Raw genomic sequence first — 26,161 nt, forward strand, 5'->3', positions numbered from 1 at the left:
GGTTAGCGCGCGGTTCTTATAAGACAGTTCCTGCAGAGCAATGCCGAGGTTGTGAGTTCGAGCATCTACTTTTTAAGAAATTACTTTGAATCCTGTCATATTCAGCTCATCTTCGTTGAAACGAGAAAATAGTGCTGAATGATTCCTCTGTTCTGTCTGTATTACTACTCAATCCCTATGGCTCCAGTGGCGCAATCGGTTAGCGCGTGGTACTTATAAGACAGTTCCTGCTGAGCAATGCTGAGGTTGTGAGTTCAAGCCTCACCTAGAGCATCTACTCTTTAAGAAATTACTTTGGCTCCTGACATATTCAGCGCATCTTCAATGAAACCAGAATTTGTAGAAAATAGTGCTGAATGATTCCTCTGTTCTGTCTGTATTACTACACAATCCCTACGGCTCCAGTGGCGCAATCGGTTAGCGCGCGGTACTTATAAGACTGTTCCTGCTGAGCAATGCTGAGGTTGTGAGTTCAAGCCTCACCTAGAGCATCTACTCTTTAAGAAATTACTTTGGCTCCTGACATATTCAGCGCATCTTCAATGAAACCAGAATTTGTAGAAAATAGTGCTGAATGATTCCTCTGTTCTGTCTGTATTACTACACAATCCCTATGGCTCCAGTGGCGCAATCGGTTAGCCCGCGGTACTTATAAGACAGTTCCTGCTGAGCAATGCCGAGGTTGTGAGTTCGAGCCTCACCTGGAGCATCTACTCGTTAAGAAATTACTTTGGCTCCTGACATATTCAGCGCATCTTCAATGAAACCAGAGTTTGTAGAAAATAGTGCTGAATGACTCCTCTGTTCTGTCTGTATTACTACACACTTCCAGTGGCGCAATCGGTTAGCGCGCGGTTCTTATAAGACAGTTCCTGCAGAGCAATGCCGAGGTTGTGAGTTCGAGCATCTACTTTTTAAGAAATTACTTTGAATCCTGTCATATTCAGCTCATCTTCGTTGAAACGAGAAAATAGTGCTGAATGATTCCTCTGTTCTGTCTGTATTACTACTCAATCCCTATGGCTCCAGTGGCGCAATCGGTTAGAGCGTGGTACTTATAAGACAGTTCCTGCTGAGCAATGCTGAGGTTGTGAGTTCAAGCCTCACCTAGAGCATCTACTCTTTAAGAAATTACTTTGGCTCCTGACATATTCAGCGCATCTTCAATGAAACCAGAATTTGTAGAAAATAGTGCTGAATGATTCCTCTGTTCTGTCTGTATTACTACACAATCCCTACGGCTCCAGTGGCGCAATCGGTTAGCGCGCGGTACTTATAAGACTGTTCCTGCTGAGCAATGCTGAGGTTGTGAGTTCAAGCCTCACCTAGAGCATCTACTCTTTAAGAAATTACTTTGGCTCCTGACATATTCAGCGCATCTTCAATGAAACCAGAATTTGTAGAAAATAGTGCTGAATGACTCCTCTGTTCTGTCTGTATTACTACACACTTCCAGTGGCGCAATCGGTTAGCGCGCGGTACTTATAAGACAGTTCCTGCAGAGCAATGCCGAGGTTGTGAGTTCGAGCATCTACTTTTTAAGAAATTACTTTGACTCCTGTCATATTCAGCTCATCTTTGTTGAAACGAGAAAATAGTGCTGAATGATTCCTCTGTTCTGTCTGTATTACTACTCAATCCCTATGGCTCCAGTGGCGCAATCAGTTAGCGTGTGGTACTTATAAGACAGTTCCTCCTGAGCAATGCCGAGGTTGTGAGTTCGAGCCTCACCTGGAGCATCTACTCTTTAAGAAATTACTTTGGCTCCTGACATATTCAGCTCATCTTCAATGAAACCAGAATTTGTAGAAAATAGTGCTGAATGCAAGGGCGTCGTAGTGGGGGGACAAGTGGGAATAAATGACCCGGGCCCCTAAGGAGTTGAATTTTATTTTCCTTAATAATAAATAATTTCCTTAATTTAAAGATCTTAATAAATATTATTAACTAATATAGATGCAAATATTTCGGGTAAATGCATCAGTTGATTGATGTATTAAATTGTGTCCAAGCCAACATTGTTTGAGGGCAGGCACCCTCTCCCTTGCACGAAATGGTTCAGTCGGCCTTCCCCTGCTAGGTGCATTTTTGAAGTAGGCCTAGCCTTCATTCTGCCGAAGCGGCAATGCAGACGGTCACGGTGTCTAAGAAAGCTAAATCCGGTTCCCAGAAAAGAAAAGAGAGGCAAGAAAGGGAGAAAAAAAGAAATGAGGCAAAACAAGTGTTAACAGCCTTCTTTCCCAAGAAAGGTGAGCCCAATGTGAAAGCAATAGTCTACAAATGAAATGAACTCCTGAAGGTTACAAAACAATTCAATACCACCGCGAATCCGTGATTATCAGTGCTAAAACAGCATTAACACAAAATTAGAAATAACATGATGCCTGGTTTATAGCCTACCACAACATTTCAATAGCCTACTAATCCGAAAATTATTATGAGCTAATAGCTTAACTTAGTAGGCTCAATGTTATATAGGTTCATGAGGAAAGGCTGTCAAATTAGTAGCAAAGCTAACTTGTGAAACGCATCACACTCAGCTATAGATAGCTGTTCTCAGCCAAAAGTGTTCAATTTGTATAGATAGCTGTTCTCTCAGCCAAAAGTGTTTTCATTCATTTCATGTTCTAGCTTTTTAACATTCTTTAAACATAAGAAATTCAGTGAAGTCTTGGGTAATAAGATTATTTTCTGTTATACAGTACATATAAGAGTTGTTAGATTAATTCAATGTGTGATTACATAGTAGGCCTAGTTAGTTGTGAACCTCATGCTTCATGCTTACAGCCGGTGGTTGGTTGGTTGGTTGGGGGGGGGACCATGGCCACCACTTGTGCATAGGGCCCAGAATTTGGTGCTACGCCCCTGGCTGAATGACTCCTCTGTTCTGTCTGTATTACTACACACTTCCAGTGGCGCAATCGGTTAGCGCGCGGTACTTATAAGACAGTTCCTGCAGAGCAATGCCGAGGTTGTGAGTTCGAGCACCTACTTTTTAAGAAATTACTTTGACTCCTGTCATATTCAGCTCATCTTCGTTGAAACGAGAATTTCTAGAAAATAGTGCTGAATGATTCCTCTGTTCTGTCTGTATTACTACACAATCCCTATGGCTCCAGTGGCGCAATCGGTTAGCGCGCGGTACTTATAAGACAGTTCCTGCTGAGCAATGCCGAGGTTGTGAGTTCGAGCCTCACCTGGAGCATCTACTCTTTAAGAAATTACTTTGGCTCCTGACATATTCAGCTCATCTTCAATGAAACCAGAATTTGTAGAAAATACTGCTGAATGACTCCTCTGTTCTGTCTGTATTACTACACACTTCCAGTGGCGCAATCGGTTAGCGCGCGATACTTATAAGACAGTTCCTGCAGAGCAATGCCGAAGTTGTGACATCGAGCATCTACTCTTTAAGAAATTACTTTGGCTCCTGAAATATTCAGCTCATCTTCAATGAAACCAGAATTTGTAGAAAATAGTGCTGAATGACTCCTCTGTTCTGTCTGTATTACTACACACTTCCAGTGGCGCAATCGGTTAGCGCGCGGTACTTATAAGACAGTTCCTGCTGAGCAATGCCGAGGTTGTGAGTTCGAGCCTCACCTGGAGCATCTACTCTTTAAGAAATTACTTTGGCTCCTGACATATTCAGCGCATCTTCAATGAAACCAGAATTTGTAGAAAATAGTGCTGAATGACTCCTCTGTTCTGTCTGTATTACTACACACTTCCAGTGGCGCAATCGGTTAGCGCGCGGTACTTATAAGACAGTTCCTGCAGAGCAATGCCGAGCTTGTGAGTTCGAGCATCTACTTTTTAAGAAATTACTTTGACCTGTCATATTCAGCTCATCTTCTTTGAAACGAGAATTTCTAGAAAATAGTGCTGAATGACTCCTCTGTTCTCTCTGTATTACTACACGCTATTTATGGCTCCAGTGGCGCAATCGGTTAGCGCGCGGTACTTATAAGACAGTTCCTGCTGAGCAATGCCGAGGTTGTGAGTTCGAGCCTCACCTGGAGCATCTACTCTTTAAGAAATTACTTTGGCTCCTGACATATTCAGCGCATCTTCAATGAAACCAGAATTTGTAGAAAATAGTGCTGAATGATTCCTCTGTTCTGTCTGTATTACTACACAATCCCTACGGCTCCAGTGGCGCAATCGGTTAGCGCGCGGTACTTATAAGACTGTTCCTGCTGAGCAATGCTGAGGTTGTGAGTTCAAGCCTCACCTAGAGCATCTACTCTTTAAGAAATTACTTTGGCTCCTGACATATTCAGCGCATCTTCAATGAAACCAGAATTTGTAGAAAATAGTGCTGAATGATTCCTCTGTTCTGTCTGTATTACTACACAATCCCTATGGCTCCAGTGGCGCAATCGGTTAGCCCGCGGTACTTATAAGACAGTTCCTGCTGAGCAATGCCGAGGTTGTGAGTTCGAGCCTCACCTGGAGCATCTACTCGTTAAGAAATTACTTTGGCTCCTGACATATTCAGCGCATCTTCAATGAAACCAGAGTTTGTAGAAAATAGTGCTGAATGACTCCTCTGTTCTGTCTGTATTACTACACACTTCCAGTGGCGCAATCGGTTAGCGCGCGGTTCTTATAAGACAGTTCCTGCAGAGCAATGCCGAGGTTGTGAGTTCGAGCATCTACTTTTTAAGAAATTACTTTGAATCCTGTCATATTCAGCTCATCTTCGTTGAAACGAGAAAATAGTGCTGAATGATTCCTCTGTTCTGTCTGTATTACTACTCAATCCCTATGGCTCCAGTGGCGCAATCGGTTAGAGCGTGGTACTTATAAGACAGTTCCTGCTGAGCAATGCTGAGGTTGTGAGTTCAAGCCTCACCTAGAGCATCTACTCTTTAAGAAATTACTTTGGCTCCTGACATATTCAGCGCATCTTCAATGAAACCAGAATTTGTAGAAAATAGTGCTGAATGATTCCTCTGTTCTGTCTGTATTACTACACAATCCCTACGGCTCCAGTGGCGCAATCGGTTAGCGCGCGGTACTTATAAGACTGTTCCTGCTGAGCAATGCTGAGGTTGTGAGTTCAAGCCTCACCTAGAGCATCTACTCTTTAAGAAATTACTTTGGCTCCTGACATATTCAGCGCATCTTCAATGAAACCAGAATTTGTAGAAAATAGTGCTGAATGACTCCTCTGTTCTGTCTGTATTACTACACACTTCCAGTGGCGCAATCGGTTAGCGCGCGGTACTTATAAGACAGTTCCTGCAGAGCAATGCCGAGGTTGTGAGTTCGAGCATCTACTTTTTAAGAAATTACTTTGACTCCTGTCATATTCAGCTCATCTTTGTTGAAACGAGAAAATAGTGCTGAATGATTCCTCTGTTCTGTCTGTATTACTACTCAATCCCTATGGCTCCAGTGGCGCAATCAGTTAGCGTGTGGTACTTATAAGACAGTTCCTCCTGAGCAATGCCGAGGTTGTGAGTTCGAGCCTCACCTGGAGCATCTACTCTTTAAGAAATTACTTTGGCTCCTGACATATTCAGCTCATCTTCAATGAAACCAGAATTTGTAGAAAATAGTGCTGAATGCAAGGGCGTCGTAGTGGGGGGACAAGTGGGAATAAATGACCCGGGCCCCTAAGGAGTTGAATTTTATTTTCCTTAATAATAAATAATTTCCTTAATTTAAAGATCTTAATAAATATTATTAACTAATATAGATGCAAATATTTCGGGTAAATGCATCAGTTGATTGATGTATTAAATTGTGTCCAAGCCAACATTGTTTGAGGGCAGGCACCCTCTCCCTTGCACGAAATGGTTCAGTCGGCCTTCCCCTGCTAGGTGCATTTTTGAAGTAGGCCTAGCCTTCATTCTGCCGAAGCGGCAATGCAGACGGTCACGGTGTCTAAGAAAGCTAAATCCGGTTCCCAGAAAAGAAAAGAGAGGCAAGAAAGGGAGAAAAAAAGAAATGAGGCAAAACAAGTGTTAACAGCCTTCTTTCCCAAGAAAGGTGAGCCCAATGTGAAAGCAATAGTCTACAAATGAAATGAACTCCTGAAGGTTACAAAACAATTCAATACCACCGCGAATCCGTGATTATCAGTGCTAAAACAGCATTAACACAAAATTAGAAATAACATGATGCCTGGTTTATAGCCTACCACAACATTTCAATAGCCTACTAATCCGAAAATTATTATGAGCTAATAGCTTAACTTAGTAGGCTCAATGTTATATAGGTTCATGAGGAAAGGCTGTCAAATTAGTAGCAAAGCTAACTTGTGAAACGCATCACACTCAGCTATAGATAGCTGTTCTCAGCCAAAAGTGTTCAATTTGTATAGATAGCTGTTCTCTCAGCCAAAAGTGTTTTCATTCATTTCATGTTCTAGCTTTTTAACATTCTTTAAACATAAGAAATTCAGTGAAGTCTTGGGTAATAAGATTATTTTCTGTTATACAGTACATATAAGAGTTGTTAGATTAATTCAATGTGTGATTACATAGTAGGCCTAGTTAGTTGTGAACCTCATGCTTCATGCTTACAGCCGGTGGTTGGTTGGTTGGTTGGGGGGGGGACCATGGCCACCACTTGTGCATAGGGCCCAGAATTTGGTGCTACGCCCCTGGCTGAATGACTCCTCTGTTCTGTCTGTATTACTACACACTTCCAGTGGCGCAATCGGTTAGCGCGCGGTACTTATAAGACAGTTCCTGCAGAGCAATGCCGAGGTTGTGAGTTCGAGCACCTACTTTTTAAGAAATTACTTTGACTCCTGTCATATTCAGCTCATCTTCGTTGAAACGAGAATTTCTAGAAAATAGTGCTGAATGATTCCTCTGTTCTGTCTGTATTACTACACAATCCCTATGGCTCCAGTGGCGCAATCGGTTAGCGCGCGGTACTTATAAGACAGTTCCTGCTGAGCAATGCCGAGGTTGTGAGTTCGAGCCTCACCTGGAGCATCTACTCTTTAAGAAATTACTTTGGCTCCTGACATATTCAGCTCATCTTCAATGAAACCAGAATTTGTAGAAAATACTGCTGAATGACTCCTCTGTTCTGTCTGTATTACTACACACTTCCAGTGGCGCAATCGGTTAGCGCGCGATACTTATAAGACAGTTCCTGCAGAGCAATGCCGAAGTTGTGACATCGAGCATCTACTCTTTAAGAAATTACTTTGGCTCCTGAAATATTCAGCTCATCTTCAATGAAACCAGAATTTGTAGAAAATAGTGCTGAATGACTCCTCTGTTCTGTCTGTATTACTACACACTTCCAGTGGCGCAATCGGTTAGCGCGCGGTACTTATAAGACAGTTCCTGCTGAGCAATGCCGAGGTTGTGAGTTCGAGCCTCACCTGGAGCATCTACTCTTTAAGAAATTACTTTGGCTCCTGACATATTCAGCTCATCTTCAATGAAACCAGAATTTGTAGAAAATAGTGCTGAATGACTCCTCTGTTCTGTCTGTATTACTACACACTTCCAGTGGCGCAATCGGTTAGCGCGCGGTACTTATAAGACAGTTCCTGCAGAGCAATGCCGAGCTTGTGAGTTCGAGCATCTACTTTTTAAGAAATTACTTTGACCTGTCATATTCAGCTCATCTTCTTTGAAACGAGAATTTCTAGAAAATAGTGCTGAATGACTCCTCTGTTCTCTCTGTATTACTACACGCTATTTATGGCTCCAGTGGCGCAATCGGTTAGCGCGCGGTACTTATAAGACAGTTCCTGCTGAGCAATGCCGAGGTTGTGAGTTCGAGCCTCACCTGGAGCATCTACTCTTTAAGAAATTACTTTGGCTCCTGACATATTCAGCGCATCTTCAATGAAACCAGAATTTGTAGAAAATAGTGCTGAATGACTCCTCTGTTCTGTCTGTATTACTACACACTTCCAGTGGCGCAATCGGTTAGCGCGCGGTACTTATAAGACAGTTCCTGCAGAGCAATGCCGAGCTTGTGAGTTCGAGCATCTACTTTTTAAGAAATTACTTTGACCTGTCATATTCAGCTCATCTTCTTTGAAACGAGAATTTCTAGAAAATAGTGCTGAATGACTCCTCTGTTCTCTCTGTATTACTACACGCTATTTATGGCTCCAGTGGCGCAATCGGTTAGCGCGCGGTACTTATAAGACAGTTCCTGCTGAGCAATGCCGAGGTTGTGAGTTCGAGCCTCACCTGGAGCATCTACTCTTTAAGAAATTACTTTGGCTCCTGACATATTCAGCTCATCTTCAATGAAACCAGAATTTGTAGAAAATAGTGCTGAATGATTCCTCTGTTCTGTCTGTATTATTACACAATCCCTATGGCTCCAGTGGCGCAATCGCTTAGCGCGCGGTACTTAAAAGACAGTTCCTGCTGAGCAATGCCGAGTTTGTGAGTTCGAGCCTCACCTGGAGCATCTACTCTTTAAGAAATTACTTTGGCTCCTGACATATTCAGCGCATCTTCAATGAAACCAGAATTTGTAGAAAATAGTGCTGAATGACTCCTCTGTTCTGTCTGTATTACTACACACTTCCAGTGGCGCAATCGGTTAGCGCGCGGTATTTATAAGACAGTTCCTGCAGAGCAATGCCGAGCTTGTGAGTTCGAGCATCTACTTTTTAAGAAATTACTTTGACTCCTGTCATATTCAGCTCATCTTCTTTGAAACGAGAATTTCTAGAAAATAGTGCTGAATGACTCCTCTGTTCTCTCTGTATTACTACACGCTCTTTATGGCTCCAGTGGCGCAATCGGTTAGCGCGCGGTACTTATAACACAGTTCCTGCTGAGCAATGCCGAGGTTGTGAGTTCGAGCCTCACCTGGAGCATCTACTCTTTAAGAAATTACTTTGGCTCCTGACATATTCAGCTCATCTTCAATGAAACCAGAATTTGTAGAAAATAGTGCTAAATGATTCCTCTGTTCTGTCTGTATTACTACACAATACCTATGGCTCCAGTGGCGCAATCGGTTAGCGCGCGGTACTTATAAGACAGTTCCTGCTGAGCAATGCCGAGGTTTTAAGTTCGAGCCTCACCTGGAGCATCTACTCTTTAAGAAATTACTTTGGCTCCTGACATATTCAGCGCATCTTCAATGAAACCAGAATTTGTAGAAAATAGTGCTGAATGACTCCTCTGTTCTGTCTGTATTACTACACACTTCCAGTGGCGCAATCGGTTAGCGCGCGGTACTTATAAGACAGTTCCTGCAGAGCAATGCCGAGCTTGTGAGTTCGAGCATCTACTTTTTAAGAAATTACTTTGGCTCCTGACATATTCAGCTCATCTTCAATGAAACCAGAATTTGTAGAAAATAGTGCTAAATGATTCCTCTGTTCTGTCTGTATTACTACACAATACCTATGGCTCCAGTGGCGCAATCGGTTAGCGCGCGGTACTTATAAGACAGTTCCTGCTGAGCAATGCCGAGGTTGTGAGTTCGAGCCTCACCTGGAGCATCTACTCTTTAAGAAATTACTTTGGCTCCTGACATATTCAGCTCATCTTCAATGAAACCAGAATTTGTAGAAAATAGTGCTGAATGATTCCTCTGTTCTGTCTGTATTATTACACAATCCCTATGGCTCCAGTGGCGCAATCGCTTAGCGCGCGGTACTTATAAGACAGTTCCTGCTGAGCAATGCCGAGTTTGTGAGTTCGAGCCTCACCTGGAGCATCTACTCTTTAAGAAATTACTTTGGCTCCTGACATATTCAGCGCATCTTCAATGAAACCAGAATTTGTAGAAAATAGTGCTGAATGACTCCTCTGTTCTGTCTGTATTACTACACACTTCCAGTGGCGCAATCGGTTAGCGCGCGGTATTTATAAGACAGTTCCTGCAGAGCAATGCCGAGCTTGTGAGTTCGAGCATCTACTTTTTAAGAAATTACTTTGACTCCTGTCATATTCAGCTCATCTTCTTTGAAACGAGAATTTCTAGAAAATAGTGCTGAATGACTCCTCTGTTCTCTCTGTATTACTACACGCTCTTTATGGCTCCAGTGGCGCAATCGGTTAGCGCGCGGTACTTATAACACAGTTCCTGCTGAGCAATGCCGAGGTTGTGAGTTCGAGCCTCACCTGGAGCATCTACTCTTTAAGAAATTACTTTGGCTCCTGACATATTCAGCTCATCTTCAATGAAACCAGAATTTGTAGAAAATAGTGCTAAATGATTCCTCTGTTCTGTCTGTATTACTACACAATACCTATGGCTCCAGTGGCGCAATCGGTTAGCGCGCGGTACTTATAAGACAGTTCCTGCTGAGCAATGCCGAGGTTTTGAGTTCGAGCCTCACCTGGAGCATCTACTCTTTAAGAAATTACTTTGGCTCCTGACATATTCAGCGCATCTTCAATGAAACCAGAATTTGTAGAAAATAGTGCTGAATGACTCCTCTGTTCTGTCTGTATTACTACACACTTCCAGTGGCGCAATCGGTTAGCGCGCGGTACTTATAAGACAGTTCCTGCAGAGCAATGCCGAGCTTGTGAGTTCGAGCATCTACTTTTTAAGAAATTACTTTGGCTCCTGACATATTCAGCTCATCTTCAATGAAACCAGAATTTGTAGAAAATAGTGCTAAATGATTCCTCTGTTCTGTCTGTATTACTACACAATACCTATGGCTCCAGTGGCGCAATCGGTTAGCGCGCGGTACTTATAAGACAGTTCCTGCTGAGCAATGCCGAGGTTGTGAGTTCGAGCCTCACCTGGAGCATCTACTCTTTAAGAAATTACTTTGGCTCCTGACATATTCAGCTCATCTTCAATGAAACCAGAATTTGTAGAAAATAGTGCTGAATGATTCCTCTGTTCTGTCTGTATTATTACACAATCCCTATGGCTCCAGTGGCGCAATCGCTTAGCGCGCGGTACTTATAAGACAGTTCCTGCTGAGCAATGCCGAGTTTGTGAGTTCGAGCCTCACCTGGAGCATCTACTCTTTAAGAAATTACTTTGGCTCCTGACATATTCAGCGCATCTTCAATGAAACCAGAATTTGTAGAAAATAGTGCTGAATGACTCCTCTGTTCTGTCTGTATTACTACACACTTCCAGTGGCGCAATCGGTTAGCGCGCGGTACTTATAAGACAGTTCCTGCAGAGCAATGCCGAGCTTGTGAGTTCGAGCATCTACTTTTTAAGAAATTACTTTGGCTCCTGACATATTCAGCTCATCTTCAATGAAACCAGAATTTGTAGAAAATAGTGCTAAATGATTCCTCTGTTCTGTCTGTATTACTACACAATACCTATGGCTCCAGTGGCGCAATCGGTTAGCGCGCGGTACTTATAAGACAGTTCCTGCTGAGCAATGCCGAGGTTGTGAGTTCGAGCCTCACCTGGAGCATCTACTCTTTAAGAAATTACTTTGGCTCCTGACATATTCAGCTCATCTTCAATGAAACCAGAATTTGTAGAAAATAGTGCTGAATGATTCCTCTGTTCTGTCTGTATTATTACACAATCCCTATGGCTCCAGTGGCGCAATCGCTTAGCGCGCGGTACTTATAAGACAGTTCCTGCTGAGCAATGCCGAGTTTGTGAGTTCGAGCCTCACCTGGAGCATCTACTCTTTAAGAAATTACTTTGGCTCCTGACATATTCAGCGCATCTTCAATGAAACCAGAATTTGTAGAAAATAGTGCTGAATGACTCCTCTGTTCTGTCTGTATTACTACACACTTCCAGTGGCGCAATCGGTTAGCGCGCGGTATTTATAAGACAGTTCCTGCAGAGCAATGCCGAGCTTGTGAGTTCGAGCATCTACTTTTTAAGAAATTACTTTGACTCCTGTCATATTCAGCTCATCTTCTTTGAAACGAGAATTTCTAGAAAATAGTGCTGAATGACTCCTCTGTTCTCTCTGTATTACTACACGCTCTTTATGGCTCCAGTGGCGCAATCGGTTAGCGCGCGGTACTTATAACACAGTTCCTGCTGAGCAATGCCGAGGTTGTGAGTTCGAGCCTCACCTGGAGCATCTACTCTTTAAGAAATTACTTTGGCTCCTGACATATTCAGCTCATCTTCAATGAAACCAGAATTTGTAGAAAATAGTGCTAAATGATTCCTCTGTTCTGTCTGTATTACTACACAATACCTATGGCTCCAGTGGCGCAATCGGTTAGCGCGCGGTACTTATAAGACAGTTCCTGCTGAGCAATGCCGAGGTTTTGAGTTCGAGCCTCACCTGGAGCATCTACTCTTTAAGAAATTACTTTGGCTCCTGACATATTCAGCGCATCTTCAATGAAACCAGAATTTGTAGAAAATAGTGCTGAATGACTCCTCTGTTCTGTCTGTATTACTACACACTTCCAGTGGCGCAATCGGTTAGCGCGCGGTACTTATAAGACAGTTCCTGCAGAGCAATGCCGAGCTTGTGAGTTCGAGCATCTACTTTTTAAGAAATTACTTTGGCTCCTGACATATTCAGCTCATCTTCAATGAAACCAGAATTTGTAGAAAATAGTGCTAAATGATTCCTCTGTTCTGTCTGTATTACTACACAATACCTATGGCTCCAGTGGCGCAATCGGTTAGCGCGCGGTACTTATAAGACAGTTCCTGCTGAGCAATGCCGAGGTTGTGAGTTCGAGCCTCACCTGGAGCATCTACTCTTTAAGAAATTACTTTGGCTCCTGACATATTCAGCGCATCTTCAATGAAACCAGAATTTGTAGAAAATAGTGCTGAATGACTCCTCTGTTCTGTCTGTATTACTACACACTTCCAGTGGCGCAATCGGTTAGCGCGCGGTACTTATAAGACAGTTCCTGCAGAGCAATGCCGAGCTTGTGAGTTCGAGCATCTACTTTTTAAGAAATTACTTTGACCTGTCATATTCAGCTCATCTTCTTTGAAACGAGAATTTCTAGAAAATAGTGCTGAATGACTCCTCTGTTCTCTCTGTATTACTACACGCTATTTATGGCTCCAGTGGCGCAATCGGTTAGCGCGCGGTACTTATAAGACAGTTCCTGCTGAGCAATGCCGAGGTTGTGAGTTCGAGCCTCACCTGGAGCATCTACTCTTTAAGAAATTACTTTGGCTCCTGACATATTCAGCTCATCTTCAATGAAACCAGAATTTGTAGAAAATAGTGCTGAATGATTCCTCTGTTCTGTCTGTATTATTACACAATCCCTATGGCTCCAGTGGCGCAATCGCTTAGCGCGCGGTACTTAAAAGACAGTTCCTGCTGAGCAATGCCGAGTTTGTGAGTTCGAGCCTCACCTGGAGCATCTACTCTTTAAGAAATTACTTTGGCTCCTGACATATTCAGCGCATCTTCAATGAAACCAGAATTTGTAGAAAATAGTGCTGAATGACTCCTCTGTTCTGTCTGTATTACTACACACTTCCAGTGGCGCAATCGGTTAGCGCGCGGTATTTATAAGACAGTTCCTGCAGAGCAATGCCGAGCTTGTGAGTTCGAGCATCTACTTTTTAAGAAATTACTTTGACTCCTGTCATATTCAGCTCATCTTCTTTGAAACGAGAATTTCTAGAAAATAGTGCTGAATGACTCCTCTGTTCTCTCTGTATTACTACACGCTCTTTATGGCTCCAGTGGCGCAATCGGTTAGCGCGCGGTACTTATAACACAGTTCCTGCTGAGCAATGCCGAGGTTGTGAGTTCGAGCCTCACCTGGAGCATCTACTCTTTAAGAAATTACTTTGGCTCCTGACATATTCAGCTCATCTTCAATGAAACCAGAATTTGTAGAAAATAGTGCTAAATGATTCCTCTGTTCTGTCTGTATTACTACACAATACCTATGGCTCCAGTGGCGCAATCGGTTAGCGCGCGGTACTTATAAGACAGTTCCTGCTGAGCAATGCCGAGGTTTTGAGTTCGAGCCTCACCTGGAGCATCTACTCTTTAAGAAATTACTTTGGCTCCTGACATATTCAGCGCATCTTCAATGAAACCAGAATTTGTAGAAAATAGTGCTGAATGACTCCTCTGTTCTGTCTGTATTACTACACACTTCCAGTGGCGCAATCGGTTAGCGCGCGGTACTTATAAGACAGTTCCTGCAGAGCAATGCCGAGCTTGTGAGTTCGAGCATCTACTTTTTAAGAAATTACTTTGACCTGTCATATTCAGCTCATCTTCTTTGAAACGAGAATTTCTAGAAAATAGTGCTGAATGACTCCTCTGTTCTCTCTCTATTACTACACGCTCTCTATGGCTCCAGTGGCGCAATCGGTTAGCGCGCGGTACTTATAAGACAGTTCCTGCTGAGCAATGCCGAGGTTGTGAGTTCGAGCCTCACCTCGAACATCTACTCTTTAAGAAATTACTTTGGCTCCTGACATATTCAGCTCATCTTCAATGAAACCAGAATTTGTAGAAAATAGTGCTGAATGATTCCTCTGTTCTGTCTGTATTATTACACAATCCCTATGGCTCCAGTGGCGCAATCGCTTAGCGCGCGGTACTTATAAGACAGTTCCTGCTGAGCAATGCCGAGTTTGTGAGTCCGAGCCTCACCTGGAGCATCTACTCTTTAAGAAATTACTTTGGCTCCTGACATATTCAGCGCATCATCAATGAAACCAGAATTTGTAGAAAATAGTGCTGAATGACTCCTCTGTTCTGTCTGTATTACTACACACTTCCAGTGGCGCAATCGGTTAGCGCGCGGTACTTATAAGACAGTTCCTGCAGAGCAATGCCGAGCTTGTGAGTTCGAGCATCTACTTTTTAAGAAATTACTTTGACTCCTGTCATATTCAGCTCATCTTCTTTGAAACGAGAATTTCTAGAAAATAGTGCTGAATGACTCCTCTGTTCTCTCTGTATTACTACACGCTCTTTATGGCTCCAGTGGCGCAATCGGTTAGCGCGCGGTACTTATAACACAGTTCCTGCTGAGCAATGCCGAGGTTGTGAGTTCGAGCCTCACCTGGAGCATCTACTCTTTAAGAAATTACTTTGGCTCCTGACATATTCAGCTCATCTTCAATGAAACCAGAATTTGTAGAAAATAGTGCTAAATGATTCCTCTGTTCTGTCTGTATTACTACACAACACCTATGGCTCCAGTGGCGCAATCGGTTAGCGCGCGGTACTTATAAGACAGTTCCTGCTGAGCAATGCCGAGGTTTTGAGTTCGAGCCTCACCTGGAGCATCTACTCTTTAAGAAATTACTTTGGCTCCTGACATATTCAGCGCATCTTCAATGAAACCAGAATTTGTAGAAAATAGTGCTGAATGACTCCTCTGTTCTGTCTGTATTACTACACACTTCCAGTGGCGCAATCGGTTAGCGCGCGGTACTTATAAGACAGTTCCTGCAGAGCAATGCCGAGCTTGTGAGTTCGAGCATCTACTTTTTAAGAAATTACTTTGACCTGTCATATTCAGCTCATCTTCTTTGAAACGAGAATTTCTAGAAAATAGTGCTGAATGACTCCTCTGTTCTCTCTGTATTACTACACGCTCTTTATGGCTCCAGTGGCGCAATCGGTTAGCGCGCGGTACTTATAACACAGTTCCTGCTGAGCAATGCCGAGGTTGTGAGTTCGAGCCTCACCTGGAGCATCTACTCTTTAAGAAATTACTTTGGCTCCTGACATATTCAGCTCATCTTCAATGAAACCAGAATTTGTAGAAAATAGTGCTAAATGATTCCTCTGTTCTGTCTGTATTACTACACAATACCTATGGCTCCAGTGGCGCAATCGGTTAGCGCGCGGTACTTATAAGACAGTTCCTGCTGAGCAATGCCGAGGTTTTGAGTTCGAGCCTCACCTGGAGCATCTACTCTTTAAGAAATTACTTTGGCTCCTGACATATTCAGCTCATCTTCAATGAAACCAGAATTTGTAGAAAATAGTGCTGAATGATTCCTCTGTTCTGTCTGTATTATTACACAATCCCTATGGCTCCAGTGGCGCAATCGCTTAGCGCGCGGTACTTATAAGACAGTTCCTGCTGAGCAATGCCGAGTTTGTGAGTCCGAGCCTCACCTGGAGCATCTACTCTTTAAGAAATTACTTTGGCTCCTGACATATTCAGCGCATCATCAATGAAACCAGAATTTGTAGAAAATAGTGCTGAATGACTCCTCTGTTCTGTCTGTATTACTACACACTTCCAGTGGCGCAATCGGTTAGCGCGCGGTACTTATAAGACAGTTCCTGCAGAGCAATGCCGAGCTTGTGAGTTCGAGCATCTACTTTTTAAGAAATTACTTTGACTCCTGTCATATTCAGCTCATCTTCTTTGAAACGAGAATTTGTAGAAAATAGTGCTGAATGACTCCTCTGTTCTCTCTGTATTACTACACGCTCTTTATGGCTCCAGTGGCGCAATCGGTTAGCGCGCGGTACTTATAAGACAGTTCCTGCTGAGCAATGCCGAGGTTGTGAGTTCGAGCCTCACCTGGAGCATCTACTCTTTAAGAAATTACTTCGGCTCCTGACATATTCAGCTCATCTTCAATGAAACCAGAATTTGTAGAAAATAGTGCTGAATGATTCCTCTGTTCTGTCTGTATTACTACACAATCCCTATGGCTCCAGTGGCGCAATCGGTTAGCGCGCGGTACTTATAAGACAGTTCCTGCAGAGCAATGCCGAGCTTGTGAGTTCGAGCATCTACTTTTTAAGAAATTACTTTGACCTGTCATATTCAGCTCATCTTCTTTGAAATGAGAATTTCTAGAAAATAGTGCTGAATGACTCCTCTGTTCTCTCTGTATTATTACACGCTCTTCATGGCTCCAGTGGCGCAATCGGTTAGCGCGCGGTACTAATAAGACAGTTCCTGCTGAGCTATGCCGAGGTTGTGAGTTCGAGCCTCACCTGGAGCATCTACTCTTTAAGAAATTACTTTGGCTCCTGACATATTCAGCTCATCTTCAATGAAACCAGAATTTGTAGAAAATAGTGCTGAATGATTCCTCTGTTCTGTCTGTATTACTACACAATCCCTATGGCTCCAGTGGCGCAATCGGTTAGCGCGCGGTACTTATAAGACAGTTCCTGCTGAGCAATGCCGAGGTTGTGAGTTCGAGCCTCACCTGGAGCATCTACTCTTTAAGAAATTACTTTGGCTCCTGACATATTCAGCGCATCTTCAATGAAACCAGAATTTGTAGAAAATAGTGCTGAATGACTCCTCTGTTCTGTCTGTATTACTACACACTTCCAGTGGCGCAATCGGTTAGCGCGCGGTACTTATAAGACAGTTCCTGCCGAGCTTGTGAGTTCGAGCATCTACTTTTTAAGAAATTACTTTGACCTGTCATATTCAGCTCATCTTCTTTGAAACGAGAATTTCTAGAAAATAGTGCTGAATGACTCCTCTGTTCTCTCTGTATTATTACACGCTCTTTATGGCTCCAGTGGCGCAATCGGTTAGCGCGCGGTACTTATAAGACAGTTCCTGCTGAGCAATGCCGAGGTTGTGAGTTCGAGCCTCCCCTGGAGCATCTACTCTTTAAGAAATTACTTTGGCTCCTGACATATTCAGCTCATCTTCAATGAAACCAGAATTTGTAGAAAATAGTGCTGAATGATTCCTCTGTTCTGTCTGTATTACTACACAATCCCTATGGCTCCAGTGGCGCAATCGGTTAGCGCGCGGTACTTATAAGACAGTTCCTGCTGAGCAATGCCGAGGTTGTGAGTTCGAGCCTCACCTGGAGCATCTACTCTTTAAGAAATTACTTTGGCTCCTGACATATTCAGCGCATCTTCAATGAAACCAGAATTTGTAGAAAATAGTGCTGAATGACTCCTCTGTTCTGTCTGTATTACTACACACTTCCAGTGGCGCAATCGGTTAGCGCGCGGTACTTATAAGACAGTTCCTGCAGAGCAATGCCGAGCTTGTGAGTTCGAGCATCTACTTTTTAAGAAATTACTTTGACCTGTCATATTCAGCTCATCTTCTTTGAAACGAGAATTTCTAGAAAATAGTGCTGAATGACTCCTCTGTTCTCTCTGTATTACTACACGCTCTTTATGGCTCCAGTGGCGCAATCGGTTAGCGCGCGGTACTTATAACACAGTTCCTGCTGAGCAATGCCGAGGTTGTGAGTTCGAGCCTCACCTGGAGCATCTACTCTTTAAGAAATTACTTTGGCTCCTGACATATTCAGCTCATCTTCAATGAAACCAGAATTTGTAGAAAATAGTGCTAAATGATTCCTCTGTTCTGTCTGTATTACTACACAATACCTATGGCTCCAGTGGCGCAATCGGTTAGCGCGCGGTACTTATAAGACAGTTCCTGCTGAGCAATGCCGAGGTTTTGAGTTCGAAACTCACCTGGAGCATCTACTCTTTAAGAAATGACTTTGGCTCCTGACATATTCAGCGCATCTTCAATGAAACCAGAATTTGTAGAAAATAGTGCTGAATGACTCCTCTGTTCTGTCTGTATTACTACACACTTCCAGTGGCGCAATCGGTTAGCGCGCGGTACTTATAAGACAGTTCCTGCAGAGCAATGCCGAGCTTGTGAGTTCGAGCATCTACTTTTTAAGAAATTACTTTGACCTGTCATATTCAGCTCATCTTCTTTGAAACGAGAATTTCTAGAAAATAGTGCTGAATGACTCCTCTGTTCTCTCTGTATTACTACACGCTCTTTATGGCTCCAGTGGCGCAATCGGTTAGCGCGCGGTACTTATAAGACAGTTCCTGCTGAGCAATGCCGAGGTTGTGAGTTCGAGCCTCACCTGGAGCATCTACTCTTTAAGAAATTACTTTGGCTCCTGACATATTCAGCTCATCTTCAATGAAACCAGAATTTGTAGAAAATAGTGCTGAATGATTCCTCTGTTCTGTCTGTATTACTACACAATCCCTATGGCTCCAGTGGCGCAATCGGTTAGCGCGCGGTACTTATAAGACAGTTCCTGCAGAGCAATGCCGAGCTTGTGAGTTCGAGCATCTACTTTTTAAGAAATTACTTTGACCTGTCATATTCAGCTCATCTTCTTTGAAATGAGAATTTCTAGAAAATAGTGCTGAATGACTCCTCTGTTCTCTCTGTATTATTACACGCTCTTCATGGCTCCAGTGGCGCAATCGGTTAGCGCGCGGTACTTATAAGACAGTTCCTGCTGAGCAATGCCGAGGTTGTGAGTTCGAGCCTCACCTGGAGCATCTACTCTTTAAGAAATTACTTTGGCTCCTGACATATTCAGCTCATCTTCAATGAAACCAGAATTTGTAGAAAATAGTGCTGAATGATTCCTCTGTTCTGTCTGTATTACTACACAATCCCTATGGCTCCAGTGGCGCAATCGGTTAGCGCGCGGTACTTATAAGACAGTTCCTGCTGAGCAATGCCGAGGTTGTGAGTTCGAGCCTCACCTGGAGCATCTACTCTTTAAGAAATTACTTTGGCTCCTGACATATTCAGCGCATCTTCAATGAAACCAGAATTTGTAGAAAATAGTGCTGAATGACTCCTCTGTTCTGTCTGTATTACTACACACTTCCAGTGGCGCAATCGGTTAGCGCGCGGTACTTATAAGACAGTTCCTGCAGAGCAATGCCGAGCTTGTGAGTTCGAGCATCTACTTTTTAAGAAATTACTTTGACCTGTCATATTCAGCTCATCTTCTTTGAAACGAGAATTTCTAGAAAATAGTGCTGAATGACTCCTCTGTTCTCTCTGTATTACTACACGCTCTTTATGGCTCCAGTGGCGCAATCGGTTAGCGCGCGGTACTTATAAGACAGTTCCTGCTGAGCAATGCCGAGGTTGTGAGTTCGAGCCTCACCTGGAGCATCTACTCTTTAAGAAATTACTTTGGCTCCTGACATATTCAGCTCATCTTCAATGAAACCAGAATTTGTAGAAAATAGTGCTGAATGATTCCTCTGTTCTGTCTGTATTACTACACAATCCCTATGGCTCCAGTGGCGCAATCGGTTAGCGCGCGGTACTTATAAGACAGTTCCTGCAGAGCAATGCCGAGCTTGTGAGTTCGAGCATCTACTTTTTAAGAAATTACTTTGACCTGTCATATTCAGCTAATCTTCTTTGAAATGAGAATTTCTAGAAAATAGTGCTGAATGACTCCTCTGTTCTCTCTGTATTATTACACGCTCTTCATGGCTCCAGTGGCGCAATCGGTTAGCGCGCGGTACTTATAAGACAGTTCCTGCTGAGCAATGCCGAGGTTGTGAGTTCGAGCCTCACCTGGAGCATCTACTCTTTAAGAAATTACTTTGGCTCCTGACATATTCAGCTCATCTTCAATGAAACCAGAATTTGTAGAAAATAGTGCTGAATGATTCCTCTGTTCTGTCTGTATTACTACACAATCCCTATGGCTCCAGTGGCGCAATCGGTTAGCGCGCGGTACTTATAAGACAGTTCCTGCTGAGCAATGCCGAGGTTGTGAGTTCGAGCCTCACCTGGAGCATCTACTCTTTAAGAAATTACTTTGGCTCCTGACATATTCAGCGCATCTTCAATGAAACCAGAATTTGTAGAAAATAGTGCTGAATGACTCCTCTGTTCTGTCTGTATTACTACACACTTCCAGTGGCGCAATCGGTTAGCGCGCGGTACTTATAAGACAGTTCCTGCAGAGCAATGCCGAGCTTGTGAGTTCGAGCATCTACTTTTTAAGAAATTACTTTGACCTGTCATATTCAGCTCATCTTCTTTGAAACGAGAATTTCTAGAAAATAGTGCTGAATGACTCCTCTGTTCTCTCTGTATTATTACACGCTCTTTATGGCTCCAGTGGCGCAATCGGTTAGCGCGCGGTACTTATAAGACAGTTCCTGCTGAGCAATGCCGAGGTTGTGAGTTCGAGCCTCACCTGGAGCATATACTCTTTAAGAAATTACTTTGGCTCCTGACATATTCAGCTCATCTTCAATGAAACCAGAATTTGTAGAAAATAGTGCTGAATGATTCCTCTGTTCTGTCTGTATTACTACACAATCCCTATGGCTCCAGTGGCGCAATCGGTTAGCGCGCGGTACTTATAAGACAGTTCCTGCTGAGCAATGCCGAGGTTGTGAGTTCGAGCCTCACCTGGAGCATCTACTCTTTAAGAAATTACTTTGGCTCCTGACATATTCAGCGCATCTTCAATGAAACCAGAATTTGTAGAAAATAGTGCTGAATGACTCCTCTGTTCTGTCTGTATTACTACACACTTCCAGTGGCGCAATCGGTTAGCGCGCGGTACTTATAAGACAGTTCCTGCAGAGCAATGCCGAGCTTGTGAGTTCGAGCATCTACTTTTTAAGAAATTACTTTGACCTGTCATATTCAGCTCATGTTCTTTGAAACGAGAATTTCTAGAAAATAGTGCTGAATGACTCCTCTGTTCTCTCTGTATTACTACACGCTCTTTATGGCTCCAGTGGCGCAATCGGTTAGCGCGCGGTACTTATAAGACAGTTCCTGCTGAGCAATGCCGAGGTTGTGAGTTCGAGCCTCACCTGGAGCATCTACTCTTTAAGAAATTACTTTGGCTCCTGACATATTCAGCTCATCTTCAATGAAACCAGAATTTGTAGAAAATAGTGCTGAATGACTCCTCTGTTCTGTCTGTATTACTACACACTTCCAGTGGCGCAAACAGTTAGCGCGCGGTACTTATAAGACAGTTCCTGCAGAGCAATGCCGAGGTTGTGATTTCGAGCATCTACTTTTTAAGAAATTACTTTGACTCCTGTCATATTCAGCTCATCTTCGTTGAAACGAGAAAATAGTGCTGAATGATTCCTCTGTTCTGTCTGTATTACTACACACTTCCAGTGGCGCAATCGGTTAGCGCGCGATACTTATAAGACAGTTCCTGCAGAGCAATGCCGAGGTTGTGAGTTCGAGCATCTACTTTTTAAGAAATTACTTTGGCTCCTGACATATTCAGCTCATCTTCAATAAAACCAGAATTTGTAGAAAATAGTGCTGAATGATTCCTCTGTTCTGTCTGTATTACTACACAATCCCTATGGCTCCAGTGGCGCAATCGGTTAGCGCGCGGTACTTATAAGACAGTTCCTGCTGAGCAATGCCGAGGTTGTGAGTTCAAGCCTCACCTGGAGCATCTACTCTTTAAGAAATTACTTTGGCTCCTGACATATTCAGCTCATCTTCAATGAAACCAGAATTTGTAGAAAATAGTGCTGAATGCAAGGGCGTCGTAGTGGGGGGACAAGTGGGAATAAATTACCCGGGCCCCTAAGGAGTTGAATTTTATTTTCCTTAATAATAAATAATTTCCTTAATTTAAAGATCTTAATAAATGTTATTAACTAATATAGATGCAAATATTTCGGGTAAATGCATCAGTTGATTGATGTATTAAATTGTGTCCAAGCCAACATTGTTTGAGGGCAGGCACCCTCTCCCTTGCACGAAATGGTTCAGTCGGCCTTCCCCTGCTAGGTGCATTTTTGAAGTAGGCCTAGCCTTCATTCTGCCGAAGCGGCAATGCAGACGGTCACGGTGTCTAAGAAAGCTAAATCCGGTTCCCAGAAAAGAAAAGAGAGGCAAGAAAGGGAGAAAAAAAGAAATGAGGCAAAACAAGTGTTAACAGCCTTCTTTCCCAAGAAAGGTGAGCCCAATGTGAAAGCAATAGTCTACAAATGAAATGAACTCCTGAAGGTTACAAAACACTTCAATACCACCGCGAATCCGTGATTATCAGTGCTAAAACAGCATTAACACAAAATTAGAAATAACATGATGCCTGGTTTATAGCCTACCACAACATTTCAATAGCCTACTAATCCGAAAATTATTATGAGCTAATAGCTTAACTTAGTAGGCTCAATGTTATATAGGTTCATGAGGAAAGGCTGTCAAATTAGTAGCAAAGCTAACTTGTGAAACGCATCACACTCAGCTATAGATAGCTGTTCTCAGCCAAAAGTGTTCAATTTGTATAGATAGCTGTTCTCTCAGCCAAAAGTGTTTTCATTCATTTCATGTTCTAGCTTTTAAACATTCTTTAAACATAAGAAATTCAGTAAAGTCTTGGGTAATAAGATTATTTTCTGTTATACAGTACATATAAGAGTTGTTAGATTAATTCAATGTGTGATTAGATAGTAGGCCTAGTTAGATGTGAACCTCATGCTTCATGCTTACAGCCGGTGGTTGGTTGGTTGGTTGGGGGGGGGACCATGGCCACCACTTGTGCATAGGGCCCAGAATTTGGTGCTACGCCCCTGGCTGAATGACTCCTCTGTTCTGTCTGTATTACTACACACTTCCAGTGGCGCAATCGGTTAGCGCGCGGTACTTATAAGACAGTTCCTGCAGAGCAATGCCGAGGTTGTGAGTTCGAGCATCTACTTTTTAAGAAATTACTTTGACTCCTGTCATATTCAGCTCATCTCCGTTGAAACGAGAATTTCTAGAAAATAGTGCTGAATGACTCCTCTGTTCTCTCTGTATTACTACACGTTCTTTATGGCTCCAGTGGCGCAATCGGTTAGCGCGCGGTACTTATAAGACGAGTTCCTGCTGAGCAATGCTGAGGTTGTCAGTTCGAGCCTCACCTGGAGCGTCTACTCTTTAAGAAATTACTTTGGCTCCTGACATATTCAGCGCATCTTAAATGAAACCAGAATTTTTAGAAAATAGTGCTGAATGACTCCTCTGTTCTGTCTGTATTACTACACACTTCCCATGGCTCCAGTGGCGCAATCGTGCGCGGTACTTATAAGACAGTTCCTGCTGAGCAATGCCGAGGTTGTGAGATCGAGCCTCACCTGGAGCATCTACTCTTTAAGAAATTACTTTGGCTCCTGACATATTCAGCTCATCTTCGATGAAACCAGAATTTGTAGAAAATAGTGCTGAATGATTCCTCTGTTCTCTCTGTATTACTACACACTCTTTATGGCTCCAGTGGCGCAATCGGTTAGCGCGCGGTACTTATAAGACAGTTCCTGCTGAGCAATGCCGAGGTTGTGAGTTCGAGCCTCACCTGGAGCATCTACTCTTTAAGAAATTACTTTGGCTCCTGACATATTCAGCTCATCTTCGATGAAACCAGAATTTGTAGAAAATAGTGCTGAATGATTCCTCTGTTCTGTCTGTATTACTACACGCTCCCTATGGCTCCAGTGGTGCAATCGGTTAGCGCGCGGTACTTATAAGACAGCTCCTGCAGAGCAATGCCGAGGTTGTGAGTTCGAGCATCACCTGGAGCATCTACTCTTTAAGAAATTACTTTGGCTCCTGACATATTCAGCTCCTGACAGGCTCCTGACATATTCAGCTCCTGACAGATTCCTCTGTTCTGTCTGTATTACTACATGCTCCCTATGGCTCCAGTGGCGCAATCGGTTAGCGCATGGTACTTATAAGACAGTTCCTGCTGAGCAATGCCGAGGTTGTGAGTTCGTGCCTCACCTGGAGCATCTACTCTTTATGAAATTACTTTGGCTCCTGACATATTCAGCTCATCTTCGATGAAACCAGAATTTGTAGAAAATAGTGCTGAATGACTCCTCTGTTCTGTCTGTATTACTACACACTTCCAGTGGCGTAATCGGTTAGCGCGCGGTACTTATAAGACAGTTCCTGCAGAGCAATGCCGATTTGTGAGTTCGAGCCTCACCTGGAGCATCTACTCTTTAAGAAATTACTTTGGCTCCTGACATATTCAGCTCATCTTCAACAAAACCAGGATTTTGTAGAAAATAGTGCTGAATGATTCCTCTGTTCTGTCTGTATTACTACACGCTCCCTATGGCTCCAGTGGCGCATTCGGTTAGCGCGCGGTACTTATAAGACAGTTCCTGCAGAGCAATGCCGAGGTTGGGAGCTCGAGCCTCACCTTGACCATCTACTCTTTAAGAAATTACTTTGGCTCCTGACATATTCAGCTCATCTTCAATGAAACCAGAATTTGTAGAAAATAGTGCTGAATGATTCCTTTGTTCTGTTTGTATTACGAGAATTTCTAGAAAATATTGCTGAATGACTCCTTTGTTCTGTCTGTATTACTACACACTCGCTATGGCTCCAGTGGCGCAATCGGTTAGCGCACGGTACTTATAAGACAGTTCCTGCAGAGCAGTGCTGAAGTTGTGAGTTCGATCCTCACCTGGAGCATCTACTCTTTAAGAAATTACTTTGGCTCCTGACATATTCAGCGCATCTTCAATGAAACCAGAATTTGTAGAAAATAGTGCTGAATGACTCCTCTGTTCTGTCTGTATTACTACACACTTCCAGTGGCGCAATCGGTTAGCGCGCGGTACTTATAAGACAGTTCCTGCCGAGCTTGTGAGTTCGAGCATCTACTTTTTAAGAAATTACTTTGACCTGTCATATTCAGCTCATCTTCTTTGAAACGAGAATTTCTAGAAAATAGTGCTGAATGACTCCTCTGTTCTCTCTGTATTATTACACGCTCTTTATGGCTCCAGTGGCGCAATCGGTTAGCGCGCGGTACTTATAAGACAGTTCCTGCTGAGCAATGCCGAGGTTGTGAGTTCGAGCCTCCCCTGGAGCATCTACTCTTTAAGAAATTACTTTGGCTCCTGACATATTCAGCTCATCTTCAATGAAACCAGAATTTGTAGAAAATAGTGCTGAATGATTCCTCTGTTCTGTCTGTATTACTACACAATCCCTATGGCTCCAGTGGCGCAATCGGTTAGCGCGCGGTACTTATAAGACAGTTCCTGCTGAGCAATGCCGAGGTTGTGAGTTCGAGCCTCACCTGGAGCATCTACTCTTTAAGAAATTACTTTGGCTCCTGACATATTCAGCGCATCTTCAATGAAACCAGAATTTGTAGAAAATAGTGCTGAATGACTCCTCTGTTCTGTCTGTATTACTACACACTTCCAGTGGCGCAATCGGTTAGCGCGCGGTACTTATAAGACAGTTCCTGCAGAGCAATGCCGAGCTTGTGAGTTCGAGCATCTACTTTTTAAGAAATTACTTTGACCTGTCATATTCAGCTCATCTTCTTTGAAACGAGAATTTCTAGAAAATAGTGCTGAATGACTCCTCTGTTCTCTCTGTATTACTACACGCTCTTTATGGCTCCAGTGGCGCAATCGGTTAGCGCGCGGTACTTATAACACAGTTCCTGCTGAGCAATGCCGAGGTTGTGAGTTCGAGCCTCACCTGGAGCATCTACTCTTTAAGAAATTACTTTGGCTCCTGACATATTCAGCTCATCT

The 26,161-nt window shown here is 43.2% G+C and overlaps 1 protein-coding gene and 62 non-coding genes across 64 annotated transcripts in view; 62 read left to right on the forward strand and 1 right to left on the reverse strand.

The window, feature by feature from the left end:
* LOC143103338 (SH3 domain-containing kinase-binding protein 1) overlaps positions 1 to 26,161 on the reverse strand; it is a 113,779-nt gene that overhangs the window by 73,116 nt on the left and 14,502 nt on the right. The gene's annotated exons all lie outside the window — the stretch shown is intronic.
* trnai-uau (transfer RNA isoleucine (anticodon UAU)) lies at positions 181 to 273 on the forward strand. Its single transcript is given in 2 exon segments — positions 181 to 218; positions 238 to 273. It is a non-coding gene; the product is annotated as a tRNA-Ile (tRNA).
* Positions 399 to 491, forward strand: trnai-uau (transfer RNA isoleucine (anticodon UAU)). The gene is given in 2 exon segments: positions 399 to 436; positions 456 to 491. It is a non-coding gene; the product is annotated as a tRNA-Ile (tRNA).
* Positions 617 to 709, forward strand: trnai-uau (transfer RNA isoleucine (anticodon UAU)). Its single transcript is given in 2 exon segments — positions 617 to 654; positions 674 to 709. It is a non-coding gene; the product is annotated as a tRNA-Ile (tRNA).
* trnai-uau (transfer RNA isoleucine (anticodon UAU)) lies at positions 1,241 to 1,333 on the forward strand. Its single transcript is given in 2 exon segments — positions 1,241 to 1,278; positions 1,298 to 1,333. It is a non-coding gene; the product is annotated as a tRNA-Ile (tRNA).
* trnai-uau (transfer RNA isoleucine (anticodon UAU)) lies at positions 1,647 to 1,739 on the forward strand. Its single transcript is given in 2 exon segments — positions 1,647 to 1,684; positions 1,704 to 1,739. It is a non-coding gene; the product is annotated as a tRNA-Ile (tRNA).
* Positions 3,113 to 3,205, forward strand: trnai-uau (transfer RNA isoleucine (anticodon UAU)). Its single transcript is given in 2 exon segments — positions 3,113 to 3,150; positions 3,170 to 3,205. It is a non-coding gene; the product is annotated as a tRNA-Ile (tRNA).
* trnai-uau (transfer RNA isoleucine (anticodon UAU)) lies at positions 3,518 to 3,611 on the forward strand. The gene is given in 2 exon segments: positions 3,518 to 3,556; positions 3,576 to 3,611. It is a non-coding gene; the product is annotated as a tRNA-Ile (tRNA).
* Positions 3,932 to 4,024, forward strand: trnai-uau (transfer RNA isoleucine (anticodon UAU)). The gene is given in 2 exon segments: positions 3,932 to 3,969; positions 3,989 to 4,024. It is a non-coding gene; the product is annotated as a tRNA-Ile (tRNA).
* trnai-uau (transfer RNA isoleucine (anticodon UAU)) lies at positions 4,150 to 4,242 on the forward strand. Its single transcript is given in 2 exon segments — positions 4,150 to 4,187; positions 4,207 to 4,242. It is a non-coding gene; the product is annotated as a tRNA-Ile (tRNA).
* On the forward strand, positions 4,368 to 4,460 carry trnai-uau (transfer RNA isoleucine (anticodon UAU)). The gene is given in 2 exon segments: positions 4,368 to 4,405; positions 4,425 to 4,460. It is a non-coding gene; the product is annotated as a tRNA-Ile (tRNA).
* trnai-uau (transfer RNA isoleucine (anticodon UAU)) lies at positions 4,992 to 5,084 on the forward strand. The gene is given in 2 exon segments: positions 4,992 to 5,029; positions 5,049 to 5,084. It is a non-coding gene; the product is annotated as a tRNA-Ile (tRNA).
* Positions 5,398 to 5,490, forward strand: trnai-uau (transfer RNA isoleucine (anticodon UAU)). Its single transcript is given in 2 exon segments — positions 5,398 to 5,435; positions 5,455 to 5,490. It is a non-coding gene; the product is annotated as a tRNA-Ile (tRNA).
* On the forward strand, positions 6,864 to 6,956 carry trnai-uau (transfer RNA isoleucine (anticodon UAU)). Its single transcript is given in 2 exon segments — positions 6,864 to 6,901; positions 6,921 to 6,956. It is a non-coding gene; the product is annotated as a tRNA-Ile (tRNA).
* trnai-uau (transfer RNA isoleucine (anticodon UAU)) lies at positions 7,269 to 7,362 on the forward strand. Its single transcript is given in 2 exon segments — positions 7,269 to 7,307; positions 7,327 to 7,362. It is a non-coding gene; the product is annotated as a tRNA-Ile (tRNA).
* On the forward strand, positions 7,683 to 7,775 carry trnai-uau (transfer RNA isoleucine (anticodon UAU)). Its single transcript is given in 2 exon segments — positions 7,683 to 7,720; positions 7,740 to 7,775. It is a non-coding gene; the product is annotated as a tRNA-Ile (tRNA).
* Positions 8,096 to 8,188, forward strand: trnai-uau (transfer RNA isoleucine (anticodon UAU)). The gene is given in 2 exon segments: positions 8,096 to 8,133; positions 8,153 to 8,188. It is a non-coding gene; the product is annotated as a tRNA-Ile (tRNA).
* On the forward strand, positions 8,314 to 8,406 carry trnal-uaa (transfer RNA leucine (anticodon UAA)). The gene is given in 2 exon segments: positions 8,314 to 8,351; positions 8,371 to 8,406. It is a non-coding gene; the product is annotated as a tRNA-Leu (tRNA).
* Positions 8,729 to 8,821, forward strand: trnai-uau (transfer RNA isoleucine (anticodon UAU)). Its single transcript is given in 2 exon segments — positions 8,729 to 8,766; positions 8,786 to 8,821. It is a non-coding gene; the product is annotated as a tRNA-Ile (tRNA).
* On the forward strand, positions 9,362 to 9,454 carry trnai-uau (transfer RNA isoleucine (anticodon UAU)). Its single transcript is given in 2 exon segments — positions 9,362 to 9,399; positions 9,419 to 9,454. It is a non-coding gene; the product is annotated as a tRNA-Ile (tRNA).
* trnai-uau (transfer RNA isoleucine (anticodon UAU)) lies at positions 9,580 to 9,672 on the forward strand. The gene is given in 2 exon segments: positions 9,580 to 9,617; positions 9,637 to 9,672. It is a non-coding gene; the product is annotated as a tRNA-Ile (tRNA).
* Positions 9,995 to 10,087, forward strand: trnai-uau (transfer RNA isoleucine (anticodon UAU)). Its single transcript is given in 2 exon segments — positions 9,995 to 10,032; positions 10,052 to 10,087. It is a non-coding gene; the product is annotated as a tRNA-Ile (tRNA).
* Positions 10,213 to 10,305, forward strand: trnai-uau (transfer RNA isoleucine (anticodon UAU)). The gene is given in 2 exon segments: positions 10,213 to 10,250; positions 10,270 to 10,305. It is a non-coding gene; the product is annotated as a tRNA-Ile (tRNA).
* trnai-uau (transfer RNA isoleucine (anticodon UAU)) lies at positions 10,628 to 10,720 on the forward strand. The gene is given in 2 exon segments: positions 10,628 to 10,665; positions 10,685 to 10,720. It is a non-coding gene; the product is annotated as a tRNA-Ile (tRNA).
* Positions 10,846 to 10,938, forward strand: trnai-uau (transfer RNA isoleucine (anticodon UAU)). Its single transcript is given in 2 exon segments — positions 10,846 to 10,883; positions 10,903 to 10,938. It is a non-coding gene; the product is annotated as a tRNA-Ile (tRNA).
* On the forward strand, positions 11,261 to 11,353 carry trnai-uau (transfer RNA isoleucine (anticodon UAU)). The gene is given in 2 exon segments: positions 11,261 to 11,298; positions 11,318 to 11,353. It is a non-coding gene; the product is annotated as a tRNA-Ile (tRNA).
* trnai-uau (transfer RNA isoleucine (anticodon UAU)) lies at positions 11,479 to 11,571 on the forward strand. Its single transcript is given in 2 exon segments — positions 11,479 to 11,516; positions 11,536 to 11,571. It is a non-coding gene; the product is annotated as a tRNA-Ile (tRNA).
* Positions 11,894 to 11,986, forward strand: trnai-uau (transfer RNA isoleucine (anticodon UAU)). Its single transcript is given in 2 exon segments — positions 11,894 to 11,931; positions 11,951 to 11,986. It is a non-coding gene; the product is annotated as a tRNA-Ile (tRNA).
* Positions 12,112 to 12,204, forward strand: trnai-uau (transfer RNA isoleucine (anticodon UAU)). The gene is given in 2 exon segments: positions 12,112 to 12,149; positions 12,169 to 12,204. It is a non-coding gene; the product is annotated as a tRNA-Ile (tRNA).
* Positions 12,527 to 12,619, forward strand: trnai-uau (transfer RNA isoleucine (anticodon UAU)). Its single transcript is given in 2 exon segments — positions 12,527 to 12,564; positions 12,584 to 12,619. It is a non-coding gene; the product is annotated as a tRNA-Ile (tRNA).
* trnai-uau (transfer RNA isoleucine (anticodon UAU)) lies at positions 12,940 to 13,032 on the forward strand. The gene is given in 2 exon segments: positions 12,940 to 12,977; positions 12,997 to 13,032. It is a non-coding gene; the product is annotated as a tRNA-Ile (tRNA).
* trnal-uaa (transfer RNA leucine (anticodon UAA)) lies at positions 13,158 to 13,250 on the forward strand. Its single transcript is given in 2 exon segments — positions 13,158 to 13,195; positions 13,215 to 13,250. It is a non-coding gene; the product is annotated as a tRNA-Leu (tRNA).
* trnai-uau (transfer RNA isoleucine (anticodon UAU)) lies at positions 13,573 to 13,665 on the forward strand. Its single transcript is given in 2 exon segments — positions 13,573 to 13,610; positions 13,630 to 13,665. It is a non-coding gene; the product is annotated as a tRNA-Ile (tRNA).
* trnai-uau (transfer RNA isoleucine (anticodon UAU)) lies at positions 13,791 to 13,883 on the forward strand. The gene is given in 2 exon segments: positions 13,791 to 13,828; positions 13,848 to 13,883. It is a non-coding gene; the product is annotated as a tRNA-Ile (tRNA).
* Positions 14,204 to 14,296, forward strand: trnai-uau (transfer RNA isoleucine (anticodon UAU)). The gene is given in 2 exon segments: positions 14,204 to 14,241; positions 14,261 to 14,296. It is a non-coding gene; the product is annotated as a tRNA-Ile (tRNA).
* On the forward strand, positions 14,837 to 14,929 carry trnai-uau (transfer RNA isoleucine (anticodon UAU)). The gene is given in 2 exon segments: positions 14,837 to 14,874; positions 14,894 to 14,929. It is a non-coding gene; the product is annotated as a tRNA-Ile (tRNA).
* On the forward strand, positions 15,055 to 15,147 carry trnai-uau (transfer RNA isoleucine (anticodon UAU)). The gene is given in 2 exon segments: positions 15,055 to 15,092; positions 15,112 to 15,147. It is a non-coding gene; the product is annotated as a tRNA-Ile (tRNA).
* On the forward strand, positions 15,468 to 15,560 carry trnai-uau (transfer RNA isoleucine (anticodon UAU)). Its single transcript is given in 2 exon segments — positions 15,468 to 15,505; positions 15,525 to 15,560. It is a non-coding gene; the product is annotated as a tRNA-Ile (tRNA).
* On the forward strand, positions 15,686 to 15,778 carry trnai-uau (transfer RNA isoleucine (anticodon UAU)). The gene is given in 2 exon segments: positions 15,686 to 15,723; positions 15,743 to 15,778. It is a non-coding gene; the product is annotated as a tRNA-Ile (tRNA).
* trnai-uau (transfer RNA isoleucine (anticodon UAU)) lies at positions 16,319 to 16,411 on the forward strand. Its single transcript is given in 2 exon segments — positions 16,319 to 16,356; positions 16,376 to 16,411. It is a non-coding gene; the product is annotated as a tRNA-Ile (tRNA).
* Positions 16,741 to 16,833, forward strand: trnai-aau (transfer RNA isoleucine (anticodon AAU)). Its single transcript is given in 2 exon segments — positions 16,741 to 16,778; positions 16,798 to 16,833. It is a non-coding gene; the product is annotated as a tRNA-Ile (tRNA).
* Positions 16,959 to 17,051, forward strand: trnai-uau (transfer RNA isoleucine (anticodon UAU)). The gene is given in 2 exon segments: positions 16,959 to 16,996; positions 17,016 to 17,051. It is a non-coding gene; the product is annotated as a tRNA-Ile (tRNA).
* On the forward strand, positions 17,362 to 17,454 carry trnai-uau (transfer RNA isoleucine (anticodon UAU)). The gene is given in 2 exon segments: positions 17,362 to 17,399; positions 17,419 to 17,454. It is a non-coding gene; the product is annotated as a tRNA-Ile (tRNA).
* Positions 17,580 to 17,672, forward strand: trnai-uau (transfer RNA isoleucine (anticodon UAU)). The gene is given in 2 exon segments: positions 17,580 to 17,617; positions 17,637 to 17,672. It is a non-coding gene; the product is annotated as a tRNA-Ile (tRNA).
* trnai-uau (transfer RNA isoleucine (anticodon UAU)) lies at positions 17,993 to 18,085 on the forward strand. The gene is given in 2 exon segments: positions 17,993 to 18,030; positions 18,050 to 18,085. It is a non-coding gene; the product is annotated as a tRNA-Ile (tRNA).
* On the forward strand, positions 18,211 to 18,303 carry trnai-uau (transfer RNA isoleucine (anticodon UAU)). The gene is given in 2 exon segments: positions 18,211 to 18,248; positions 18,268 to 18,303. It is a non-coding gene; the product is annotated as a tRNA-Ile (tRNA).
* Positions 18,624 to 18,716, forward strand: trnai-uau (transfer RNA isoleucine (anticodon UAU)). The gene is given in 2 exon segments: positions 18,624 to 18,661; positions 18,681 to 18,716. It is a non-coding gene; the product is annotated as a tRNA-Ile (tRNA).
* trnai-uau (transfer RNA isoleucine (anticodon UAU)) lies at positions 19,046 to 19,138 on the forward strand. The gene is given in 2 exon segments: positions 19,046 to 19,083; positions 19,103 to 19,138. It is a non-coding gene; the product is annotated as a tRNA-Ile (tRNA).
* On the forward strand, positions 19,264 to 19,356 carry trnai-uau (transfer RNA isoleucine (anticodon UAU)). Its single transcript is given in 2 exon segments — positions 19,264 to 19,301; positions 19,321 to 19,356. It is a non-coding gene; the product is annotated as a tRNA-Ile (tRNA).
* trnai-uau (transfer RNA isoleucine (anticodon UAU)) lies at positions 19,677 to 19,769 on the forward strand. Its single transcript is given in 2 exon segments — positions 19,677 to 19,714; positions 19,734 to 19,769. It is a non-coding gene; the product is annotated as a tRNA-Ile (tRNA).
* trnai-uau (transfer RNA isoleucine (anticodon UAU)) lies at positions 20,099 to 20,191 on the forward strand. The gene is given in 2 exon segments: positions 20,099 to 20,136; positions 20,156 to 20,191. It is a non-coding gene; the product is annotated as a tRNA-Ile (tRNA).
* On the forward strand, positions 20,317 to 20,409 carry trnai-uau (transfer RNA isoleucine (anticodon UAU)). Its single transcript is given in 2 exon segments — positions 20,317 to 20,354; positions 20,374 to 20,409. It is a non-coding gene; the product is annotated as a tRNA-Ile (tRNA).
* Positions 20,730 to 20,822, forward strand: trnai-uau (transfer RNA isoleucine (anticodon UAU)). The gene is given in 2 exon segments: positions 20,730 to 20,767; positions 20,787 to 20,822. It is a non-coding gene; the product is annotated as a tRNA-Ile (tRNA).
* Positions 20,948 to 21,040, forward strand: trnai-uau (transfer RNA isoleucine (anticodon UAU)). Its single transcript is given in 2 exon segments — positions 20,948 to 20,985; positions 21,005 to 21,040. It is a non-coding gene; the product is annotated as a tRNA-Ile (tRNA).
* On the forward strand, positions 21,361 to 21,453 carry trnai-uau (transfer RNA isoleucine (anticodon UAU)). The gene is given in 2 exon segments: positions 21,361 to 21,398; positions 21,418 to 21,453. It is a non-coding gene; the product is annotated as a tRNA-Ile (tRNA).
* On the forward strand, positions 21,964 to 22,056 carry trnai-uau (transfer RNA isoleucine (anticodon UAU)). Its single transcript is given in 2 exon segments — positions 21,964 to 22,001; positions 22,021 to 22,056. It is a non-coding gene; the product is annotated as a tRNA-Ile (tRNA).
* Positions 23,430 to 23,523, forward strand: trnai-uau (transfer RNA isoleucine (anticodon UAU)). The gene is made up of 2 exons: positions 23,430 to 23,467; positions 23,488 to 23,523. It is a non-coding gene; the product is annotated as a tRNA-Ile (tRNA).
* Positions 23,862 to 23,954, forward strand: trnai-uau (transfer RNA isoleucine (anticodon UAU)). Its single transcript is given in 2 exon segments — positions 23,862 to 23,899; positions 23,919 to 23,954. It is a non-coding gene; the product is annotated as a tRNA-Ile (tRNA).
* On the forward strand, positions 24,080 to 24,172 carry trnai-uau (transfer RNA isoleucine (anticodon UAU)). Its single transcript is given in 2 exon segments — positions 24,080 to 24,117; positions 24,137 to 24,172. It is a non-coding gene; the product is annotated as a tRNA-Ile (tRNA).
* trnai-uau (transfer RNA isoleucine (anticodon UAU)) lies at positions 24,290 to 24,382 on the forward strand. The gene is given in 2 exon segments: positions 24,290 to 24,327; positions 24,347 to 24,382. It is a non-coding gene; the product is annotated as a tRNA-Ile (tRNA).
* trnai-uau (transfer RNA isoleucine (anticodon UAU)) lies at positions 25,390 to 25,482 on the forward strand. Its single transcript is given in 2 exon segments — positions 25,390 to 25,427; positions 25,447 to 25,482. It is a non-coding gene; the product is annotated as a tRNA-Ile (tRNA).
* trnai-uau (transfer RNA isoleucine (anticodon UAU)) lies at positions 25,608 to 25,700 on the forward strand. The gene is given in 2 exon segments: positions 25,608 to 25,645; positions 25,665 to 25,700. It is a non-coding gene; the product is annotated as a tRNA-Ile (tRNA).
* Positions 26,021 to 26,113, forward strand: trnai-uau (transfer RNA isoleucine (anticodon UAU)). Its single transcript is given in 2 exon segments — positions 26,021 to 26,058; positions 26,078 to 26,113. It is a non-coding gene; the product is annotated as a tRNA-Ile (tRNA).

This window comes from Alosa pseudoharengus, unplaced genomic scaffold, assembly GCF_046254945.1.
Source record: "Alosa pseudoharengus isolate Yale_2024_CS ecotype anadromous, Long Island Sound unplaced genomic scaffold, YU_APseudo_1.1 YU_APseudo_1.1_scf_10, whole genome shotgun sequence".
Classification (NCBI taxonomy): domain Eukaryota; kingdom Metazoa; phylum Chordata; class Actinopteri; order Clupeiformes; family Clupeidae; genus Alosa; species Alosa pseudoharengus.